Source organism: Mixophyes fleayi, chromosome 6, assembly GCF_038048845.1.
Source record: "Mixophyes fleayi isolate aMixFle1 chromosome 6, aMixFle1.hap1, whole genome shotgun sequence".
NCBI lineage: Eukaryota > Metazoa > Chordata > Amphibia > Anura > Limnodynastidae > Mixophyes > Mixophyes fleayi.
Window position 1 is genome coordinate 24,393,683 of NC_134407.1, and position 25,556 is coordinate 24,419,238.

The following is a 25,556-nucleotide window of genomic DNA, read 5'->3' on the forward strand; positions in this document are numbered from 1 at the left end:
GTAGTGTTTGTAAGTCTAAGTCATATTATACTTTTGGTAAAATTGGTTTTTTTTGTTCCTCTTTATGTTAATTAATTAGTAATAGAATTAAAGTAGGAAATAGAATTAAATAGAATTAAAGTAGGAAATAGAGTGGTATAGAGTTGTAGTGTGGTATAGATAGAGTGGTCCACACAATATAATAATAAAACCCTCAACTGGTCTGAATTCCACCAAACAAGTATCTTGACTGCGTAGTGTGGTGGCCCCGGTACACAATTTGGTACCGAGGCCACAATATAATTAAAAAACCCTCCACGTGTCGGAATTCCACCAAACAAGTATCTGGACTGCATAGTGGGGTGGCCCCGGTACCCAATTTGATACCGGGGCCACAATACCTCCTCAAAACATGCTCCAGACAATTCGTCATTGACAGACCCCAGACAGACAGGGTCGTAGTGTTATTGTTTGACTTTGTAAACCCAAAAAAATGTCCCTGTTGCACTTGCACATAGTCGTGCAATCAAGACTGACTTTTTCATTTAAAGGCACGATCTTTAAAGTGTCAGAAAGAGAGAGAAGACACAGGAGAGGAGAGTTGTAGCTGGGGACCTGGGGTGGAAGCTCCCAGGCTCCCCCAGCATTGCCTGGAAGTCTGAGCGTGGTGACTGAGCCAGGGCAAGGAATGTGTGCCCTGGATGAGGGGGAGAACTCCATGCCACTATAGTGAACCCAAGAGAGAGGGGGACACTGCACATGGAAGAGGCCCTGGAGTGAGGGCTGCTACAAGAGGCATGGTAGCTGTAGTGTCAGATCCTGAGGCTGAGAGTACACAGAGTGACGTGTCAGAGCACAGGAGACATTATCCCCGCAGAGGAGGGATGAGCTGCAGTTGAGAGGTCTGCTGTTGAAATAGGACATGCACACTTTAACAAACCAATCATTTCAGCGACAGGGCCTACCAAACAACTTTGACTGAAATGATTGGTTTGTTTGGGCCCCCACACCAAAAAAGCTATTCATCTCTCCCTGTACAGACTAAACAGGCTCTACTGAGGCAAGATGTCGTCCTCATCCTCAACCTCTGATTCCTCTCCCCCTACAGTGTGTACTTCCTCCTCATCACACATTATCAATTCGTCCCCGCTGGACTCCACAACCACAGGTCCCTCTGTAGTATCTGGAGGGCAGTGCTGTACTTCATTGAGGAATTGATTATTCATTTTTATAAACATCATTTTTTCAACGTTGTGAGGAAGCAACCTCCTTCGCCGCTCACTGACCAGGTTCCCCGCTGCACTAAAAACTCTTTCCGAGTACACACTGGAGGGGGGACAACTCAGGTAAAATAGAGCCAGTTTGTACAGGGGCTTCCAAACTGCCTTTTTTTCCTGCCAGTAACAATATGGACTGTCTGACATGTCTACTTGGATGGTGTCAGCAAAGTAATCATCCACAATTTTTTCTATTGTGACAGCATCCAATGCAGCGAGAGTAGACATGTCTGCAATGGTTGGCAGGTCCTTCAGTCCGGACCAGATGTTATCAGCATCCCCGCCAGTGCCTCTTTTGGGAAAACTGAGCTTTTTCCTCGCAGCCATAGATGTGGAAGAAAATGAGGGTGGAGCTGTTGGCATGTCACGGTCCTCTTCAGAGGACAATCTCCTGACCAGCAGGTCTTTGCACCGCTGTAGATTTGTGTCCGCCGGAAACAGAGACACAACATACGCTTTAAACCGAGGATCGAGCACGGTGGCCAGAATGTATTCCTCTGACTTTAAAAGAGTGACCACCCTCGGATCCTGGCAAAGCGTACGAAGGGCTACATCCACAAGAGCTACATGCTTGCTGTAATCGCAATGGCTTACCAGCTCCTCCCTCACTTTCTCCAGCTGCTTCTGCAACAGCCTGATCAGGGGAATGACCTGACTCAAGCTGGCAGTGTCGGAACTGACTTCTCGTGTGGCAAGTTCAAATGGCTGCAGAACCTTGCACAACACGGAAATCAGTCTCCACTGCGCTTGACTCAGGCGCATCCCCACTCCTTTGCCTATGTCGTAGGTGGCTGTGTAGGCCTGAATGGCCTTTTGCTGCTCCTCCATCCTCTGCAGCATATAGAGGGTGGAGTTCCAGCGCGTCACAACCTCTTGTTTGAGGTGATGGCAGGGCAGGTTCAAGCTTTTTTGATGTGCCTCTAGTCTGCGGTAGGCACTGGCTGAATGCCGAAAGTGTCCAGCAATTTTGCGGGCCACCGCAAGCATCTCCTGCACACCCCTGTCACTCTTGAGGTAATGCTGCACCACCAAATTAATGGTGTGGGCAAAACATGGGACGTGCTGGAAATTGCCCATATTTAATGCCCGCACAATGTTACTGGCATTGTCTGACACCACAAATCCCCATGAGAGTCTAAGTGGGGTAAGCCACTGGGAGATAATTTCCCTCATTTTCTCTAATATGTTGGCAGCGTTGTGCCTCTTATTAAAGCCTGTAATGCACAATGTTGCCTGCCTTTGCATGAGCAGCCATTTTGTAGATGCTGCTACTGATGCAGCTGTTGCTGTTGCTGCGGAAGGGGATGCATCTACCCAGTGGGCTGTCACAGTCATATAGTCCTTCGTTTGCCCAGAACCACTTGTCCACATGTCCGTGGTTAAGTGGACAGTGGGTACAACCGCATTTTTAAGAGCACTGAGGACACTTGATCGTACTTCTCTGTACATTTTTGGTATCGCCTGCCTAGTGAAGTGGAATCTCGAGGGGATTTGGTACCGGGGACACAATACCTTCATCAACCCTCTAAATCCCACTCCACTGATGGCGGACACCGGGCGCACGTCTAACACCAACATTGCAGTTACAGCCGCAGTTATACGCTTTGCAATAGGGTGACTACTATCGTATTTGGTGGTCATGGCAAACGACTGTTGGACGGTCAATTGTTTGGTGAAAGACTTAGCGGTCTTACGACTTCCCCTCTGGGAAGATGACCGACTAACAGCAGCAACAGCAGCAGTGGCAGTAGTAGGCGTACCGCTGCAGGATTCCTCGGATGAATCCCGTATTGAGGAGGACTCAGTCTGGCTGGTGACTTGGGCTGCAGGACTGAATCTGATGGAGATTGTGGAGGAAGTTGACGAGGAGGGTGTTGCTGGTGTGTATCCAACTGGACCACGGGATTTAGGTGTCCCTGTACCGATGAGGGTCCTAGCCCCAGTTCCTGAACTAACCACTGAACTATGAAGGTTATTCAGGTGACGTATAAGGGAGGATGTTCCTAGGTGGGCAAGATCCTTACCCCTGCTTATTTGAGCTTTACATAAGCTACATATTGCCATACATTGGTTGTCTGGATTTGGATAAAAATAACTCCAGACCGAAGAGGTGCATTTTTTGGTCTTCTGACCAGGCATGACGATGGGCTTTTTCATCCCATGGACATCAGCTGTTTCCCCCCCTGGTGCCTCATTTACAATAACCACATCACCATCCTCATCATCAAGTTCCTCCACAGCGCCAGCTACATCATCAATAGCCTCCTCCCGAGCCACCTCTTCCCGTACAGTGATGGGAAGGTCAGGCTTGACAACCACCAACACCCTTGGACTCGCCTTGGGGATTTGTGATAATTTCTCTTTAGAAGGCAGAGTTGTTTGCTGTTTTGTTGCTGACAGCATAACTCTCTTCAATTTTTTGTAGGGGGGGGGAGGAGGAGGAGGGCTAAGATCCGTGGGTGAAGCTGAACCACTAGTCATGAACACGGGCCAGGGCCTAAGCCGTTCCTTGCCACTCCGTGTCGTAAATGGCATATTGGCAACTTTACGTTTCTCCTCAAATGATTTTAAGTTTCTCTTTTTGCTACTTTTTCTTAACTTGGGCTTTTTGGATTTTACATGCCCGGTACTACGAGATTGGGCATCGGGCTTGGAAGACGACGTTGATGGCATTTCATCGTCTATGTCATGACTAGTGGCAGCAGCTTCAGCATTAGGAGGAAGTGCGTCTTGATCTTTCCCTACTTTATCCTCCAAATTTTTGGTCTCCATTATATGTAGCACAAGATACTGCAGAATGTGTGAACTTGGTAATATTGCAGTACCAATGGACTTATAATGCTGGATTGGTTTTGCAAATTTGGTTATAATTATTATATTTTTTTTTTTTTTTTTAATTTTTTATTTTTTTTTACTTTTTTTTTATTTTTTACAAACTTGGGAATAATGGGGAAATAACTATGCCCTTAGAAGCACAGAGCACAGGACACAGCACCACTGGACTGAACAGGACACGGCACAGGACCCAGCAGCACTACGGAACTCAGCAGGACAGAGCACAGGACACAGCACCACTGGACTGATACTGCAGAATGTGTAAACTTTGTAATATTGCAGTACCACTGGACTTTTACTGCTGAATGTGTGAACTTGGTAATATTGCAGTACCAATGGACTTATAATGCTGGATTGGTTTTGCAAATTTGGTTATAATTATTATATATTTTTTTTTTTTTTAAATTTTTTATTTTTTTTTACTTTTTTTTTATTTTTTACAAACTTGGGAATAATGGGGAAATAACTATGCCCTTAGAAGCACAGAGCACAGGACACAGCACAACTGGACTGAACAGGACACGGCACAGGACCCAGCAGCACTACGGAACTCAGCAGGACAGAGCACAGGACACAGCACCACTGGACTGATACTGCAGAATGTGTAAACTTTGTAATATTGCAGTACCACTGGACTTTTACTGCTGAATGTGTGAACTTGGTAATATTGCAGTACCAATGGGCTTATACTGCAGGATTGGTTGTGAAAATTTTGTGGTAATTAAAAAATATTAAAGTAGTTTTTGGTATTTTATAAAAAAAACTTTTTTTTATTTTTTTAAACACAGGGGAATATTGGGGAAATAACTATGCCCTTAGAAGCACAGAGCACAGGACACAGCACCACTGGACTGAACAGGACACAGCACAGGACCCAGCAGCACCACTGACCTCAGAAGGACAGAGCACAGCACACAGCACCACTGGACTGATACTGCAGAACACAGCACAGCACAGCACAGCACAGCACAGCACTAAACAGCACAGAACTAAACAGCACAGAACTAAACAGCACAGAACTAAACAGCACAGAACTAAACAGCACAGAGGACCACCTAACACACCCTCCCTCTACCCTGATCAATGCCCGAGTGAAGATGGCGGCGACTAGCGGGGAATTTATAGGATCCGAGTATCGCGAGATCCGACAACGGGATTATGAGTCAGAGCCTCAGTTTCACTTTTGAATTTGGCGCAAATACCCGGATCTGTCTCGGATCCGACTCGGATCCGCAACGTTCGGGTGGGCTCGGATTTCAGAAATCCGAGCGCGCTCATCCCTAATGATAACTACACCCTTAAACACCCTCCAAGTGCTCACCACACTCCAAACAAGACCACTAAATTCCCTAGTGCTTTTAAAGAACAAAACCCCCACTATAAAGTTGAACAGTCTTTACTGTGCATGAACCCAGTGAAATGATGCTGTCCTCGGGCAAGTTGTAGTCTAGTGAGTGGGTGTTAAATATGAAATGACATTAGGAATTGCGGCTTTACAAGTGTGAAGGTCTCCCTGGTGGCCTGTTCGGCAAACACATACGGTCCTTTTGTGTGTGTGCGTCGTGAAGTGCAAATAATGCTGTGCGCCAGGCCATCTCAGTTCAAAAAGTATAAACTTTATTCAACGTCTCTTCATCCAGCACAATAATAATAACGGCAGCAAGAATGTACATGCATGAAACACCAGTCTCCTCCTGCACATGGCTTAAGCAGATGGTATTGCTATCTTTACCAGGGCCTTCAAGAGGAATTTGGGGCCACGGTACAGCAACTTTTTGCCCTCCCCCCCTCCTAAGGCGAGTAGGAAAGGGGCTGTATGCCGCCACTCAGTAGCGGCGCCAGAGGGTCATAGCCACATGATGGGGGTGTGGTCAACATGGGGCGTGACTGCGCATCTTTAGACGTGACATATTGGGGGAGATTCAATTGCCAATGATGTTGCGGCAGAAATCCCCTCTCATTTTTTGGGAGGAGATTTCTGTCAAATCTCCACTGCAAAGTGTCTTGCAGATGTCCTGGAGACACTTCGCAGCTAATTGAATTCCCCCATTATGTATTAAAATGGTGGTGCTCTCACCTACCTGTTATTGCAGCTTTCACAAACTAGTACTGGATTCTTGCATGGATCCTGGAATGTTGGGACCTGTTAAAAAATTTAAATATGGAAAACCGAGCAATAATTGAACACTGTACATAACCAGTCCCGATTTCAGTGGACTGTCCCGCTGTCCTGCCCGACTTACAGTTTACATACCCCCTCTGCCCAATGTGGGGTTAAGTCTTTATACACTTAACCTGCGTAGTCCCGACATTGCCGCTTTAAATTAACATTCATAGAGGTCGTGATGACGTCAAACTGTACTGCCGAAGTACTGTCCATTCGGAATAAGTTGCTGTCATCATGGTGGTCCAATCGGAGACCTGCAGCATCGGTTTCCAGGTAAGTCTGTTTATATTGAAATTGGTCTTTGCTAAATTCGGATTTTATTTGTAGGTCTCCTCGGTGTCGGATTTTTCAGAATCGTTAAAGCGTACCCAACCCGGTGCCTCCTGACAAACTAAGGTATGGACACCCAGTTATGGAGTCCTTAACGTGCCACTGCGGTACATGTCTTGACTTCGGTTTACAATTCCACTTTCAACAAAAATAATCTTATAAAATGCATAAAAAATAGTATGAAATAAAAAGAAATACTCGAGCTTCCAATATTATTCAAAAAAATGTGTTCTTTAAATAAAACATTTTATTCCAAGAAATGACCCTGCTGACGCCATCCTGAGATATTATAATAAACGGTTTTAAGACTGTGAAGATTTGGGAACATCATAATTATAATCACTGATACTTCGTTTATATAGATGACCCAACTACTTTCATTTTTGCTAACGTTTGAGAGAACATTGTTAAGTGTTAGTACAAATTGTTGGTTATCAGTCATTTTGAAAATTGTAAATTAGAATCTAGTTCTGCAAATGCACCAGGCAAATTTATTTTCAGCAATTTCACTTGACCATGGCAGCATACTAAGGTAGCCTTCGACACTACATATAAACGAAACACCTATTTTTATGACACAAATATAGAATTATACCTAATTTTACAGAACATTTGAAAAAAAAAATTAATTTAATTGTAAGTTAATTGTGAATACTATTTTGTCAAAATATATTTATTATGTGATATTAATCACTTACCCCCAGACAATAGCACACATACTAGCTGAACTTAAGTACATTTATTTAGTACAGATGCTGCTGTGTTTTTGTGGGTTTAACCCATTTTATTAGGTAATATATCATAATAATATACATTAATAAATATATAGACAGAAAGGATATTTTAGGGATAATTTACAAACCGTAGAATATATATTATGAACAACGGCATCTATTTGTCTTTCTCATTTACATAGGTATGTACTCACTTCCTGTGTGAGTAGTGACGGGGATTATGGGGGAGTGGATGAATCCTCATCGGAAAGTGGGCATGGTTGGACAGATTTGGGTATATCGTTTGAAATGGAGGCATATCTTGCTCAAATTAAGGGAAGGATTTACATTGTCCTTATGTTGACTGGGTATATGTTGGGAGGTATGTACTCCGCAACATGGACATCAGGTTTTACAAAGATCCAACCAGATCTTCCAACCATTATTATTATTATTATTATTATTATTATTAATTTTTATTTATAGGGCGCCACTAGGTGTCCGTAGCACCGTACAGGAACAAACGAAATTACAATACGAGGTGAGACAGCACAGTACAGTAAACAATAAGCACAGTAACTCAGTGAGCTCAAAGCACAGCTAGAGAGGGCGGGGGAGGGGAGAGGGGAAGGTCCGCCAAGGACGGAGTTCAAGAGGGAAGGCACGGATGACAGGGAGACCCCCAAGGGGAGAGGACTGAGCGAGAGGGGACGGGGGGAAGAAGGTCCTCAAGGAGGAGGGCTAAGTAGCTGGAGAGCAGAGTTAACAGTGGTGAAGACAGGAGGAGAGAATACCCTGCTCAAAGGAGCATACAATCTAAGGGGTGGGGTAGACAGACAGAGAGACACGGGGAAGAGATGGAGGATGGAGGATAAGGATAAGGGAAGGGGAAAGAGGGGAAGAGGCAGAAGAAAAGGTAGGAAATTAAGTGGGAGACCATCAGGTTATGCCATGCTGTGCATGAATCCATATAAGTGGCACATAAATAGGCATATGACATCACAATATAGCATTGGCACTATGGGGACTCATTTATACACTTATTTATACAATTATGGCCCTGAAAGGGAGAGGAATCACTGTGCCGATCAAGAAACATAATCAGTGTGAGTCCATGGACCAAGCACAACACAAGTGACAATATACTGTATACTGTGATGCAGATACCTAGCAGATGACAGACGCAACAACTTTTCTTGAATAACTGATAACACAGCTCACTTTTGTCAGGATGTTATCAGGTGACCCTAGCTCTGGCTAGACACAGACTTTCTGCCTTGTCACCGGCCAACTAGCTGGCATCAGTCACTGCACAATAGAACAATACAGGTTTAAATACAATAACCCCCTCCCTTTAGTCTAATTACTTGACTAGACCCTGTCTTCCATCTGTATATGTTCAACCTATATAGAAGGTGGAATTATTCACCATGGCGAAAAAAATGCTGCAGGGGCGAAAGAGGACAAATTTAAATTGTGCAGACAAAATTAGGGGGCGGGTCCTAGCTCAACGCTAAGAACCTGATTCATGCTCCGCACAAGTTCACAAGCAGCATGGAATTTGTACATCGTTCCAACCATATTCAAATCCGAATATATCTCAAGATATGTTTCAATTTGAATCTGGGTGTAATCACGCCCTGCCTAAACGTTACTTGACTTATGTAAATACACACAACAGACGGCAGTATACACACAAGCGTCTGTATTTTTAAACATATTTTTTATACATTAAATGCATAAATAAAGAGGCTTTTAATGTGTACTGTACATACAGTGAGTTTTTACAGTCAGTCTTCCTGTGCTAGCTAGTGGCATGTATATGTTTAGGTTTTTTATACAAACACTATGCTATATCAGTCATCACTATCAGTAGACTCTTATACATGCCCTGTAGCTGGTGCAAATGATACGGCTGAGACAAGACGCGCTTAAGTAAAAAAAAAAAATAGAATTTGCCGCATCTACGTTGGCATACCTTTGACACGCCTATACTGTACATGGCCTATGTTTATCCACCCCTTCTCTCCCCCATTCCTCCTTATAAGTCATAAACAGTCATAAGTATCATTTGTATTCAGACATAAATTGCGTTCAGTGGAAAATCGTCAGCACGGTGGCTAAGTGGTTAGCACTTCTGCCTTACAGCACTGGGGTCATGAGTTCAATTCCCGAACATGGCCTTATCTGTGAGGAGTTTGTATGTTCTCCCCGTGTTTGCGTGGGTTTCCTCCGGGTGCTCCGGTTTCCCCCCACACTCCAAAAACATACTAGTAGGTTAGTTGGCTGCTAACAAATTGACTTTAGTCTGTGTGTCTCTGTGTGTGTGTGTTAGGGAATTTAGACTGTAAGCCCCAATGAGGAAGGGACTGATGTGAGTGAGTTCTCTGTACAGCGCTGCGGAATTAGTGGCGCTATATAAATAAATGGTGATGATGATGATGATAAGGTCCGTTTCTAAGCATGACCAGAGTTATTTCCTGCAAGATACGGCACGCAAATGAACTTACATCCGAACATGATTAAGGCCCTAAATCTCCAAATGAAGCTTCCCAGTATTTGTGGTTTAGTGGATGGAAATCTGTGTTTTTCCTAAGGCATACATTAGTTTGTGAGAATCAATGGTTACGATTAAGTAATGTAATCCATGTGCTCTGCCCTAAAATATAATCTGTTCCAGTGTCATTAGCTATGTTAGTATCTGGTGAGTTTCATCATTGCCATTTGACAGTTATTTTAGGTTACAGAAAGGCTACTGGTTTGGATGGAATCTTTGCACAGTCCACCTGTTTCTCAATGTTCCACCAAATATATCAAATTATCTGGCAACAGATTATGTTCTAAAGTTATTTTTAAACACTGAACGCGGTGGACAGTAATGGCTGGAAAAATATTCTAATTACCGTGCAGCTGGCTGTGAGCTACAAATATGCCTAATTAGAAACAAGTTTGTCAACTATATAAATATATATGTGAATTGTATGCATTAATCAGCATTATGGTATATTAATGATCTGTTACACTGACCTGTTGCACTGGGAACGAGTGGGTTGGGTGCAATAATAACAGATTAAGGTTGAGGGATGACAGGCGTGAATATGAAGTACATACCGATGATTGAGTGGAACATTAGTCTATGAAGGCGTTCTATTTAGACATGTGCGCTGACCCTCGTGTTTTGTTTACGGATGTGGTTTTGGCTCTAAAATGTCTTTGTGTTATGGGTTTGTTACTGATTTTGGCAAAAAAATCCTGAAAGGTTTTGATATGGGATACGGGTCTAATTAAAAATGATGAAAAACAGGTCAGAAGAATTGATGATGTTTTGAAGGCTGGTAACCTGAAATATGGATTTTAATTAGCTTCCCCTTCTGTTCGTTCACTTTGAACTTTGTTAATTAATAAAAATAAACTATTAACACTTCTATTTTTTTCTTACTTTGCAGCATTTTTCCCACAACTGCCTAAAACTTATGCACAGTATATATATATATATATATATATATATATATATATATATATATATATATATATATTTATATATATATGAACATTTGTTATACTGTACTGTACACATACACTGTAGCCAGTACTCTACCTAGGCGCTCTGACAGACTGACACCCAATCGATCAGCAAACTATTCTAGGTACAGAAATATACTGCATTAAAAATAAGCACAACTATTGTTTTCTATGTAAATTCCTTATTTCACCCTTCCGAACACTCTAGTCACTCTCTACACGCTATTTTAGGAGCACAGCCTGCAAGCTAGCTTCCTCCCTACACACAGTCTGATCTAAAATGGCTAGATGAGAACAAGAGGAGGGCTGTATATAGAGAAGATATCTGCCCGTAAGTCTCGCAAGTGTTGCACTAATATTTTCCTGGGAATTACGTATTGCCTCGTTTTCAGATCCGATTTTGGTGCAAAGAATCGAGTTGTGCTTTGGTTCTACTCGGAACCCTAAATCTCGGATCTGTCCGGTTTCTCTGAATCCAAACTGTTCATCTCTAGTTATAATGACATGATGGTAGTGTTGGCAGGAGTATTGTACACTGGACAGAGAGGAAAATTGAGAGGTGACATTGTTTTTTTTCTACTGTTGCCCTCTTGCTTTGAAAGTTATTGTGTTCTGTGTTAGGGACTAGTGAGTGTTATGTAATAGTATTACATTTAGGAGATATTTTAATAATTGAATTTACATTTGCTGATTGCTTGACTGTGTACCCTGTGCCGTGCTAATCTGAATCGGCTTCTTAACCATTCAATAAGGACAGATCTATCAGACCGGTTTGTATGCCCCCAGAGGGACAATTATTCTTGAATTAACTCTGCTACAATGTTTATTATCTGAGCCCAGTATGGGGACCTATATACATCGTTGGACTTGGATTTGATTATTCTTCCACATTTGAACACCTAACCCCACTTTGGGACTTCTTCAACTGCAGTTGTTATACTGTGTCCTTTTGATACTGTTTAATGTTTATTGTATAATTTTAATCTTTACATCCAGTGCACTTGGATTTGTCAACTGTCTGCAATCAATATACAGTTTGAGCATTACTGTTTGCAGCTTCTATCACTATTACCTACTGCTTTTTTATTTCATTAATCTGACCCGTTAGTCCAGATTTACCTTGTGCCTGGGATTTTTTTTTTGTTTTATGATTGTTTGCACCTAAATTAATTGTAATTATTTCTTAGCCTTGATTGTACCTTTGTCAGTGCCGTCTGATAGTAAGTATACAATCCATACCCGTGTCTTGTGTTTAGAACAGAAAAGTAATCCTGGTGGAATAGTCTTTATTCTTTATAGGTAAGTAAACAGAGGAGGGGCAGGTTAAAGTGAAACAGCAAGTTATTCTATTATATCTTTATATATTATATTGTTGCAGGTGAAATGTTACAGACAGATTTTATTTTGTTTCAACTTAGGTATTAGTTGCAGGAGCTGCAACAGAACTAAGACAGGGCCCTCTTAAGAACATCTTGGGCCCCCGGGCACAGCAGTGCACCGGGGCCCCTATATATACAAAAAAAAAAAAAAATGATTATATATATATATGGGCCCTGCAGCCCAGGGGGGCCCGTCGGAGGCAGCAAAAAAAGAAAAAACCTGAAAAAAAAAAGACAATACTTACCTTGCGGTCATCTGGCGATCCGGCTCCCTCCCTGATCTCCTCCTCCGTCGCGCTCCGCAATGGATGTCGGGCGGGCGTGATGACGTCACGCCGGCATGCACAGAGGAGGAGACCATGGAGGGAGCCGGATCGCCAGCTGACAGCACAGTAAGTATTTTCTTCTTTTTTTTCAGGTTTTTTTTTTTTTCTGCTTCCTCCGACCGGTTTCCCTGGGCTGCAGGGCTCCCGGGCACCTGCCCATTGTGCCCAATGGGAAAGACGGCCCTGAACTAAGGATTCCTCCCTAGATATACAAACTGAATCAAAAAAGATCTCTGCGCTCACTGTCTTGTAGGTGCTGGATTATGTATTGTGTGATCCTACCTTGTTACTTAGTACCTAGACCAGGATTAGGTGTAAAAGATAAGGACAGATTAGGTCTCTTAATGGGTAAATTAACCATATATAACTTTGGATATAGAAAAATAAAGCAAATTTATTATTGATTGTGAATATACACATAAATACAAATGTGGAACCTCGAGGTATCAATACCAGTGTTCTTGTCACTTGACAAAAATTGACTGGAAATGACTGGAAATGAATCTTAATAATAATGTAGGGACAAAAAAAGAGCCAAATTATGTGATTTAGAAAAAAATATATAGGGATTTTAGAAAAAAATTAGGGATCCAAAACCAAAACACACGAGGGTGGCTTTGCCAAAACCAAAACCAAAACACAAAGTAAATCTAGATCCAAAACCAAAACACGGGGGTCAGTGAATATCTCTAATTCTTACACCTCTGCAGTATTCCTCCATGCCTGGGAGACTCTCTGTAGCTCCAAATATTTGAATCCCCTTGTATCTGCCACCAATGTCTCCCAAAATCTTTCATATATATTCAAATGATCAGATCACAAAAAAAATGTCATGCTAATTGTATGACATTTAATTTATAATCCCAACCAAAGTACAAATTGAATTCGATCTTTCCTCTACTACAAATTAGAGCATTAGAACTAGAGTGCAATTTAATAATAAGGCTGCTCTGGGCCATTATTTAGCAGAAATGCATGCTTAATTCACAGAAAAGTAAATTGAATCAGTTGCTAATTTTAATATAAAACCATATTTTGCATTGGAGAATAACATGTCCGGAATTAGAATCGCTAACTCATATTTATGGCATTAAAAAAAAGGAGTAAAATTATAAACCCAGGTGCTTTGTTGGCATTACACATAGTTGCCTACTCTCCCGGAATGTCCGGGAGACTCACAAATTTTTCTCAGTTCTCCCGGACTCCCGAGAGAGCAGGCAAAAATCCCGGATCCAGCGTCTCCCCGTTGTTGTAGATGGTGGGGGCGGGGCTAACTGCGACATCGTGGTCCCGCCTCCTGCTGCGATTGGCCAGAATTTCTCGTGATTGACAGGGGCGGAGCCTAACGGCACATCCCCGCATGACCACGCCCCCTCGACGGACCCCCTCCCGGCTTTAAAAGTTGGTAAGTATGGCATTACATCTAAATATTCTGCTCCTCAACAAAATTTTAAAAAATATAAAAATAATTTAAATGTGCTCATTGGGCAGATGCCACTTATCACCCAGGGATAATGGCTGATTTTCTAGATTAATACACCTTTACTCTGTTCCAACTTTGAGTGATGCAATAAAAGGTCAAAGCTTTATACCATGGATGCTTCCTAACTACAAGCTGCTGTGAACGTTTTTAAGGCAATGTGATTTGGTTACAAATGCTGCAAACTGACATCATTTTGATCTTTTCGTAACCCTGTGTAATGAAATTGCAGTGAACCTACAGAATGCGGCTTTCCCTCCGAATTTTTTATTTTTTATTTTAACGATTTGAAATGTGTCACACTATTGGAAAAAGAGTGTTGCATGGTGCTGATCCTGCCAAAAATATCCCTCAGGGTGCAAAAATATAGAAATAGAAACTCAGGTTTTTAAACTGTGACTTTGAGATTTATAAGAATTTAGGGAGTCTCAATAAGACCCCCTAATAGACCCACTAAAAATGCATCACTGCAAATTGCAGTGGTGCATATTTATACACCGCTTGAATGCATCATGCCGGGGCTTCCAGCAAAGTGACAGCACTTCTTCTGTAACGGATTCTGCCAAGCCTGAAGAGGCTTCAGCAGAATCCCATAGGAAAAGAAAGGTAACACCATCCTGAGATGGTGTTAGCTTTATGCGCAATGCAAAGCTTATCATTGCAGAACTTCGCAGTCAACATAGTAATCTATGGAGACTGCGAAAACAAATGTAAAGTGGGATATGTCAGGAGAAATTTTTAATTTCCTTGAGGCATTCTGCGATGACCATTTAACAGAGAAAACCCGCTGTTTTCTCAGTTTTAATGGCTCATTGTGCTCTGATGCATAGACCCCTAGGTGTATTACATGTTCACTTTATTATATAATTAGCAGTAGTGTCTTGCAGCAGATAGTTGGATAACATGACTTGTGCATGTATACAGTATGTGGGAGCAGTGTATTTTTTGAATTATAAGGTACTGATGATTTGAGAGGTGTAGGTGGACACATTGAAGTTTTCTTAAATAGTTCTTGACCGTTGGTGGGTTATTTGGGGCTGACTGAGATGGAGCTGTAATTTTGAACTTAATCAGGAGAAAACACATGATTTTGAGAGGGGGAGTCTTTGAATTGTTAGATCTAAAATTCTGACCCAAGTCTGCCTGTGGTGTCAAGTATATCTGGAAGCGCTTCAATCAGCTGGAGAGAATTGACACAGACCGTGTTCTGTATACAAGGAATATTCTCTAGTTTATTGATACAAAGATACAAGTTTTTATAGCCTACTGAAAAAATGAATCCTACGTCATATGCATACAATTCTATACCATTAGTCTATGAGAGGCACTACTGATTACCTTTCTCACGTATTCTTGAAGTGTTTACTTTTCTCCCCCTTCTAAGGACAGATGAGCCTATTGTTTTTTTTATCTCAAGGGGAGCTGGAGATATGCTATGTGCAACATCAGGGGCACAGCTCCCATACTGCCAGCTGGATATGAAAATGTTCATTGTCTCATATTTTGTTACATTTATTTTGGTGTTCTCCATCAGTTCAACTTCAAGGGCACAGGCTCACATCAGCAGAAAAATGAATAATCTCTTCTAGCAAATAATATTTCTATGCAAGTTACAATAAAATGGCTGAACAAAGGCCTTATGAGGCCTTAACAAAAAATCATATTTAACAGAATCAATGGTTGACGAGGCCGGTAGAGGGTGGTATGCCATACCGCCACTTCTCCGACTTCTTTCATTGTAACACTTTTATGTTCCATTCACTTACATTTTCCATACTGCTACTTCTAGATTTCCACTTCAACCACTGTTTTGAGTCCTCTACAAAAACTACACACAGTATAGTGAGCAAACTTTCTGAGTATGCCCTGCTCTGGTAAAGCCGACAGCTCAAACTTCTCTGCAAAGAGGAGTCAACTAAAGTGCTTATGCAATGCTAGAAACGTCAGTACAATAGCTGTTCTTCTTATTTTAATCAGTAATTCAAGCCTAGATGAGAGGATTCTGGGCACGACATTTGTCTATGTTTCTATACATATCACATCTAGTGACAATGTTATAGTTTACTTCTCAGGTGCTGAAGGCCATACTCCTGATGAAGCTGCTGGCAAAATGTGTTTTTCTATGCTGCTTCTTTGGCATAGGTTGGAAGGTCGTCACGACAAGCCTCAAGTGTGGGGTAGACTAATTGGTTTTACAGCAGTTATATTGTCCTTTTGATCAAATGCAATTTTAGTAATAAGCTCTATATATTTTTTTATTCTCTTCTTAAACATAGCAGAGATATGATGAATACGTGAATTAAGCCGAGTATGAGTTTCTGCGTATATGCATAGGAAACATGATTACATTAGAGGAATTTCTTGGAAACATATGTTATTTCTATAGTTTCTATATAAAGCTAGTATTTATAGATGACACCTGTAATCTGACTTGGAGTGACCCCATTAAGTTCTTTCACCATGTGGTGGTAGCGCAATAAACCATAATTTTTGGCATTTCTGCAAAAACTCTTAAAGCAGGATGACAACGTTGATATCAGTATCTATTAATATGTAATCAGTAGGGCCTGATTTATTAAGGAACTTAAATTAAGAAGTTAAATTAAGAAGTTTCTTATTTAAGTCTCCTGGACAAAACCCTGTTACAATGCAAGGGGTGCAAATTAGTATTCTGTTTTGCATATAAGTTAAATACTGACTGTTTTTTAATCTTCTTAATCACGTACAAATATTTTATTCATTTTCAATACAAACAGTTGTGGCTTACTCTAAATCAGGTCCAGTGTACTACTGAAGGGTCAAGGAAGAGACCGTCAATAACAAAAGCCTGTTGGTATTCAAGAAAATAATAAGTAAATAGGTGCTGACTTAAACGACCAGATGATTAAAAAATCAGGGAAAAAAGGGAAAAGAGAAAGGGCTCAGATTAACACCTACAAAAATAGTATGTCCACAATTCTAACTGTAGTTAATTTTCTGGAACTTCTGAATAGTGTGTCAAATAGAGCTTATCGAAGTAGCTGCAAAATTTTGCACAGTCAAGATTCATAATTTTTGCAGAAATGTGAAGTTCCAGTGATACAATATAATTCTTAAGGCCAAATTCTTCCAACAAAACTTGCATAACTTTGCACATACTTGTCAACTTTCTCCAATACCGAAAGGCAGGTGAAGTGGCAAGTGTGGGGTAGGCATGGCTAGCGAATCGCAGCTTCAAAACACTTTTTACAATAGATTATTTTATCTCACTTGCTGCCTCCACAGACAGAAACAAAAAAGAAAGCAATGTATTTAGTAAAACCGGATGGAACATAAAAGCCATCACATTAAAATCATCTGGTGGTAGAAAACCTATTTAATAAAATTAAATGTTGTGTGCCCGGTTTATTTTCTCTTTGGGTTTGCTTATCACTGCAGAGTGTTATTTTTAATCAATAGTAATCACAAGCACCATATACTGTTCTAGTACAGCATAAAAATGGTACAAGACATAAGAGATACACAAAGTGCATTCATGAAACTGGTGCCAGTCAAATCTCTGCTTTCAGTTTCTAAACTGTACTAATAAAATAAGAGATAGTATGTGATTGGTTGCTGTGTGTTGTAGCCTCCGTTAAAGTATCATATACAGATAATAGAGTTAGCAATTTGTGGGCTGAACCAATATTCACAAGTTGCACACAAATTGACTGTTTCCATATCTGACTAGTTTTCGGGCCTGCCTTCCAGGAGATGCGGAGGACAGGTACTTGTTGACTTCACCTGCATCAAGCACAATGGGCTCCATTATCCTAATTGCCTCATTGCGCCCGTGCCTACTCAGTGTTCACTAAAGCTGGGTACACACTGAAGAATTGTTCTGACGGATGTGCTATCTCAAACGATTATACCTGGGACTGAAGGTCCGATCAGTCTGACGATTCATCCATACACACTGACACGATTTAAATTCAGATCTGTGCTCTTCATCTGGTCCTCTAGTCTGGAGAATGACAGCACAATATTCATTCATTCACTATTGTCACATTGTCACACTGATTACAACCACCTTGTTATAGCTATCCACATGTCCTAACGTATATCGTTAGCTTCTGTGACTCTGAAACAAAATATTCTGTCTCAGAATGAACATATGAATTATTCCTTCTACAGCAATCTCTACATTTATTCACTCTGACATTCAATGCTAACATCGGCTGAAAAGAGCCCGACTCTGTAAACTCTATGGAGATCGTCAGCATGAGTGCATACACACTACATGATCGTTAGATGATTGATCGGAAAATATTGAACGGTACGACCAACCAAATGAGGCGATAATCATCCATTTGGGCAGACTTTCGATATCGTGTCACTACACATACTGACCCGACTTTCGAACGAGCGGTCGTATGTCGGCTGGTTGAGCCGATTATTGGATAGAAACCCTGTAGTGTGTATCCAGCCTTAGGTGTACATGGTTTGATGACACAATTTGTGCCCTCACAGTATCTCCTTGCCTGCCTTGCAGGCAGGCAAGCACCCTAGTTGGAGAACTGCCTGCTTTTAAGGAGTACAAGAGATCCCCTCTTAATTTGTGACTCTTCAGGACTTCCGAGAGAGTAGATAACTAGATGGGTCCACTTAACTACAAACCTTTTCATCCCTACTAAAAGTAATCTCTAGGTAATATGTATCACAATAGTAAGAGACATCTGGATAACAATCTCAATCTCTTACATGGTTAATAAGACAGTCTTCTTTCATCAATTAAGCATAAAGTCTATGAATTTAAAGGCTGTAGATTCTCTGTAGGAAAGGAAAGTTCAATACTGACAACGTTCTGCTGCTATTTATAAGCATCTTTTGAAGGCTGTGAAATTGAACTAAACCTCACATTTGCTATAAAAGATACAGAGACCACTTCTTCTGATATACTGCCATTGTAAAAGCAATTAGCTATGCATTGTTTTCCAGAATGGTAGGAAATATGATCCTGCTCAGGGTTTCAATCTCTACCTACATGAACGCAGCTTAAATAAGTTACAACTTTCTCTGCTAAATAAATTCGTAAAATGCAAACACAATTGAAAATCAGATACTCTTCCCTAGGAGGTATGGAGGAAGCACAAAGATAATTGAAAAATCAAAAAGTCTTAAGGTAACTTTATATTAAGCTGTACCCGTTACCCACACCATACGTCCTAACATTTCCAATTTAGGTGGAACAATTATGAATTGAGTGGTCTGTCCTTCCGTCCCAACAGCCAGGACTTTTGTCCTTACTGCCAAGAATATTGGGAGGTGTGTTCTGCTCCTTCCTGATCTGCAAAGCAGGTTTCATACTAATAAGGACAGTCTGGATGTCCCGTCACACCCCTGATCAATTAAAACCGCACATGCGAAGAATTTTAGGAGAAAAACGAAAAAGTTTCAGGGGTGGTTCAAAAGAGATAGGAGGTTGAGCTTTAATGTGACGTTTCAAATGTGTTTCCACATCTCCGCAACACCAAAAGGCACATCCAGCTTTTGGTTGTGTCTCTTTGGGGAGGAGACCAGCAGTGCATGTCGATGAGTGTTGGGCAGAACATCTACGCGCTCAAACCACAGCGTTTGCACAAACATTGTACATTATAAATTAAGTCCACTGTGTTTAGGGACCACGGCGTAAATGTATCATCCTCCGATTTTTTTTCAACTCGCTGGAAATCTGCGACTTTGCATTGAAAATTTAAAGCGGCGATGGCTTGTAAAGGAAAACTTGCCTTTACAAGCCATCGCCGCTTTAAATTTTACCTGCAAAGTCGCCGATTACCGGCGAGTTGAAAAAAATCGGAGGATGATACATTTACCCCCACGTGTACCTTAAAGTGAAACTGATCTATAATCTCTGAAGTTGCGGAGGAACGTTAACCATACAACAGACTCTTGATTTCATAGTGAGATTGTCATGAACAAGTTGCTTTACAGTGCACTGCACATAGCAAAAGACATAATGCCGCCAATGCTATATATATATATATATATATATATATATATATATATATATATATATATATATATCCATGGCTAGGTTAAGAAGAAAGTGCAACATAGAATTAAATATGTGCATACTACAGTAAAAATATATATGCCATGAAAATATAAATATTTAAACTGCTTGGCAGGGCAATATAAATGACCCATATACAAATATACAAAAATATTCTCTTTGCGCTTGTCCCAATTCGTCAGTCAGACAATCTGTTTCATCCAACATTTAGGGCTTTAGAGGGGAATTTCCAACCCTTTAGGTCATAGCATAAAATGCATGTTAAACCCTGGTCGCCTATAGTAAAGTTCCCTATCATATTACGATAGACGATTGAAATATGGGCTCTATACAGGTCAGTCTGTTAATTCTGAGAAAGGTTCTTAAAAGGAATGAACCCAGTGTTTTCCAGTAATAATGCAGAATCACATGCAAAATGAAAATAAAATGATTGTAAATGCAACAATGATCCAACAAGATATACAACTTTAATCAATTGAAAGTGATGGTGCAGTAACTTAGTGACAAGTCTGTCAAAGAGATTCACAAGTGTCCACAAGCTTTTGTTGATCTGAATTATCTACAGTGTCAAGTAAATGAACAATGAAACCAGAGGGTAAATGTATCAAGCTGAGAGTTTTCCGGTGAGTTTGAAAAGTGGAGATGTTGCCTATAGCAACCAATCAGATTCTAGCTATCATTTTGTAGAATGCACTAAGTAAATGATAACTAGAATCACATTGGTTTTTCAAGCCCGCCGGAAAACTGTCAGCTTGATACATTTACCCCCAGATCTTGTGGCCAAATAGTCTTTCAAATATTTGTAAAAAGCAGTGGTTGGCACAGTACTACTCCAATGTTCAAATATTTTTCTCCAGTCCTGTCGCTATTAGGAGGGTATGCTAAAAAGACTGCTCTTTTGCACTTTACATCTGCTACACTCATATTAAGGCTGGGGATTGCTCTTAAATGACAATGGCAATGTCTTAATCAGTGGTCAAAGTGGGCTGGTATACAGTGGTATGCCATACCTCCACTACTCCTACTGCCTTCATGGTAAAACTATCAATTTCCATTGACTTCAGTTCTATTAAATACTGCCCCCTCTAAATTTCCATACCGCCACTCCTAAATTTCCACTTCGACCACTGGTCTTAATGAATATGAAATATATCAGATTTTGTTACGCGTTTCGCAAAGGATTGTTCAGGGAGTAATATATATGCGCATCTATGGGTCCTGTGTACAGATATTTTGGCAGTGATTAAGCTTTGGCAGTATTTCATGTTTATGTGGAAAAGGGGGTCGGTTTTAATTTGGTTGTGCCTGTGTATTTTTAAATAAAGAATGCTATATGTGTGGGATAACATATCACCTAATAACTAACAATGACCTCATGTATATTCGCTGTTCCCGCTAAAACAAGCAACCTGGAAATAACAGCATTGAAAACAGAACTTGAAAATATATACAATGCAGGGTTGCACTGTACAGTGGACTATGAACCCAACTCAATAGGGTGACATTTGTGTTGCTGCAAATATTACAACTAAATGCAATGTTAGTAAATAAAACCAAACTTTACATTTTATATTACATTTCTATTAAAGAAAAGAGTAGATAGACCAACAGTTCACCCCTCCACCATCACCCTACCATATCCCCATTATATACATGACTTGTTTTCTTTATTAGCTCAAATTAAAACACCTATTGGAAAATAAGTTATAATGTGTTTTTGTTTCAGCTCCAACCATATTACCTGCAGCCTTTTGGGAAGGTAAATGTACAAGGCTTATCCTCATTTTACACGGTTTTCTCGTTATGATTAGTAGCTTAATGCAGCAGTTTAATGTTCAGCAATATTGACAAAGGAAGATGTCTTGCCGTTAACTGCAGTAATTCAAAACACCATTTTATACACAAAGGAGATGGATAATTAAGAATCTTTTCTGCAGAACAGATGAGATCTGCTCTGCTTCGTATAAAGTTAAACACAAGCAAGAGAATTTGCAACTCTGTAATAAAGTTACCCGTCTTACGCTTTCATAATCTGTAATCATAATCTGCATTTTGGTGGAGTTTTCTAAATGAATAACAATCATGTAAAGGGATATTTGCAACAAATCTGTGATACCTTAGACAAACTATGCTTAACAAATTATATACACAGATCCTCCGAGCAAAAAACAAACATCATCGGTTTTTATTTAATAACATGCTATGGGCAAAAAGGTGCTGTAACCCATAGCAGCCAATCATTATCTAATCTGTACTAGAATAATGTTATAATCTGAAGTTTTCTATGAATTATAGTTTGTGCAAGATGCACCATTTAATTAAATAAGCCCCAATATTACTGTTTGGATCCTGATGGAATTTTACTTAACCAATGGGACAATTGAGACACAAATACAACGCTGTATATACTGAGTAGATTAGTATAGCGTAAATATCCCAGTAACCTCTATTATAGTCCTTTATTTATATAACGCTAACATATTGACAGAGGATGTTTAATCATTCACATTGATCCCTGCTCCACACAATACACACTAGGAGCTAGATTTACTAAACTGTGGTTTTGGTAAAGTGGAGATGTTGCCGATAGCAACCAATCAGATTCTAGTTATCATTTATTTAGTGCATTCTACAAAATGACAGCTAGAATCTGATTGGTTGCTATAGGTGACATCTCCACTTTTTCAAACCCGCAGTTTAGTAAATATACCCCATAGGGTTTATTTTCATTACAAAACAATTTACCTACCAGTAAGTTTTTGGTCTGCGGGAGGAAGCCTAATACATGTTCTGATTGCGTGAAATAGCTCTACACACACTAAGAAGTGGACCTTACGCCAAATGTATACAATTGCACGCAATTCAGTCTGAAAGCATAATTCACTTGCGATTGCCTATGATTACAGATTAGGGGTGGATGAACGTTGGTCATGTACAGTAAGGGCGTATAGAGGGCATGCCGACAGATTTTAAAGTCTTGTGTCTTTCTCTTAAGTATGCCTGTTTTCAGCTGTATCAATTGCACCAACTACAACTACGGGACTGGTGTAAGTGACGACTGATAGTGATGCCTGACATGATACAGTCTTTGTATTAAAAAACTACATGTATACGCGCCACTAGATAGCAAAGAATATATGTAAGGAAGATTAACTATATAAACACATTGGACCTGATTCATTAAGGAAAGGAAAGCAAAAAAATAAGTAACTTTGAACCTTGGCAAAACCATGTTACAACGCAATGGGTTCAAATGAGTTTATTATTTTGAACATAAGGAAAAAACTGAATGTTTTTTCATATAGGACGGAAATACTTGATAGCTTTATTTTTACACTGACATTACGGGGTATATTTACTAAACTGCGGGTTTGAAAAAGTTGAGATGTTGCCTATAGCAACCAATCAGATTCTAGCTGTCATTTTGTAGAATGCGCAAAATAATTGAAAGCTAGAATCTGATTGGTTGCTATAGGCAACATCTCCACTTTTCCAAACCTGCAGTTTAGTAAATCTAGCCCTAAAAGTTGATCTAGAACATGCTCTACCGAATTATAAATCTGTCCTCACATTTTAAAGTTCTAAATAAAAATGAATCAACTTATTTGCACCCCTTGTATTGCAACATGGTTTTGCCAAGGTTCAAAGTTGCTCGGTTTTTTTTTTGCTTTACTTTCCTTAATGAGTCCCGACCATTGTATATGCAGTACACATTAAAAGCATCTGGATTCATGTATTTAATGTAAAAAAAACTTACAAAAATGTATTGTTTTTAAATACATATTTGTATTAAAGATTATACTGTTAAGAGCTGTTCTTACCTTTTCTAATAAAAATATTGTTGTGAACAGACTCTTGTGCAGTCTGTTCTGTCTGTCTACGTACAGCAAGTACAGTTTAGGCAGAGCGTGCTTCCACCCAGATTCAAATTGGAAACGTATCTTGAGATCCGCTTGGCTATGGTTGGAACTAGGCTCAAGTTCCATGCTCTTTGTGTGCAGGTTGTGTCGGAACATGAATCAGGCCCACAATCTCTACACAGACAGATAACCAAAATTCCTAAACAGTGAAGGCTAAATTCTTCATGGAAAGAGAACTGACGTTTATGTACTACAATTATACACACAAGTCAGGTCAAATTGAAAACATCTATCATACAAGACAAGGAACATGTTTAAAGGTTCTTTGGGGACTATATGGAGCACAAAAAGTCCTTGGGAAGCTATAAGTCATCAATGGGCCTCTATATTCACAAACCTGTTCTACTCCGGAAATGACAGCGTCTAGCTCTTGATTCCAGTGTGTGTCCAAATAAAGATATTTTCTTACCTCAGTTGAGTTTCCCACAGGACAGCAGATAGGTGAGGGGTCCACCCCAGGAGCTTACATTAATATAGTCAGCAGGACCCCTACATTTTTACAAGCATTACAAAGGTTAAAACATGCATGGTGTCACCTGACTGCCAACAGTCCTGATTTTCCAGGGACAATCCTGATTTTCAACACCTTAAATGCTGAATATACATAACACAAGGAAATTTTGCCTGGTCAAACAAGTGGTCCATTACTTTCTAAGGGGAATGTACTATCATTGAAGTCAATGGAGCATTGAGTATTAATGGCACAAAGATAAGAACTTCTAGAAATTTATTTATTTATGATTGATGCAGGGCCTGAGTCATTAAAAAGACCAAAGCATAAAAAATTAGTAACTTTGTACCTGGGCAAAACCATGCTGCATTGGAGGGGGAGGTAAATTTAAAATATGTGGACAGATTTATAGTAGGGTAGGGCATGTCCTAGATCATCTTTATATTTCAGTGTAAAAATAAAGCTATCAAGTATATGTGTGCTACATGAAAAAACAGCCAGTATTTAAGTTATGTGCAAAAAAATACACTAATTTGCACCCCTTACATTGTAACATGGTTTGTCCCGGAGAACATTTAAACCTTTTTTGCCTTCCTTTCCTTAATGACTCAGCCCTCAGACTCTACAGATGCTAAACCGATTTATACTACAATAACTACCAACTTTATGGTGGCTCCAAGCACTCAGTCTATGATTCCAGAATATGTCACCCGCCTCACTCATTATTTCGATTTACAAATGAATTATTGACAGAATACTAAAATAGCCGCTTGTCTCTCATTTGCACCATGGTGCCATTCCAGCATTGCTGTGTTTACACTATTAAAACTTTATGCTGTGTTTTATATGATCCAAATCATTTTTGTTGTTCAGTGGTTTCAGGCGTTATAAGTAAGTGCCAAAAAAGATGTATATATGCAGGGATATCAAACAAAAATTATATCTGCTAATAAATGCCTCTTTATAAATAGGCTCAAAAATACCTACTTGGGTCTAAGTCAGTCTTATGGGCAATGTATTGTATATTGAATACAAGTTCTAATGCACCACTATGTCATGTTTTATAACTATAATAATAATAATAATAATAATAATAATATATTTACGCTCTCTGCTGCAAGAGATCTGGGTGTGATTACACTGGCA

General features: G+C 40.0%; 1 long non-coding RNA gene across 1 annotated transcript; it reads right to left on the minus strand.

Annotated features, from left to right (window-relative positions):
* Window positions 1-15,213: 15,213 nt before the first annotated feature.
* Window positions 15,214-15,672, minus strand: LOC142160211 (uncharacterized). The gene is made up of 2 exons (XR_012693098.1): window positions 15,549-15,672; window positions 15,214-15,274 (listed from the first exon to the last, which is right to left on the minus strand). It is a non-coding gene; the product is annotated as an uncharacterized LOC142160211 (long non-coding RNA).
* Window positions 15,673-25,556: the final 9,884 nt, after the last annotated feature.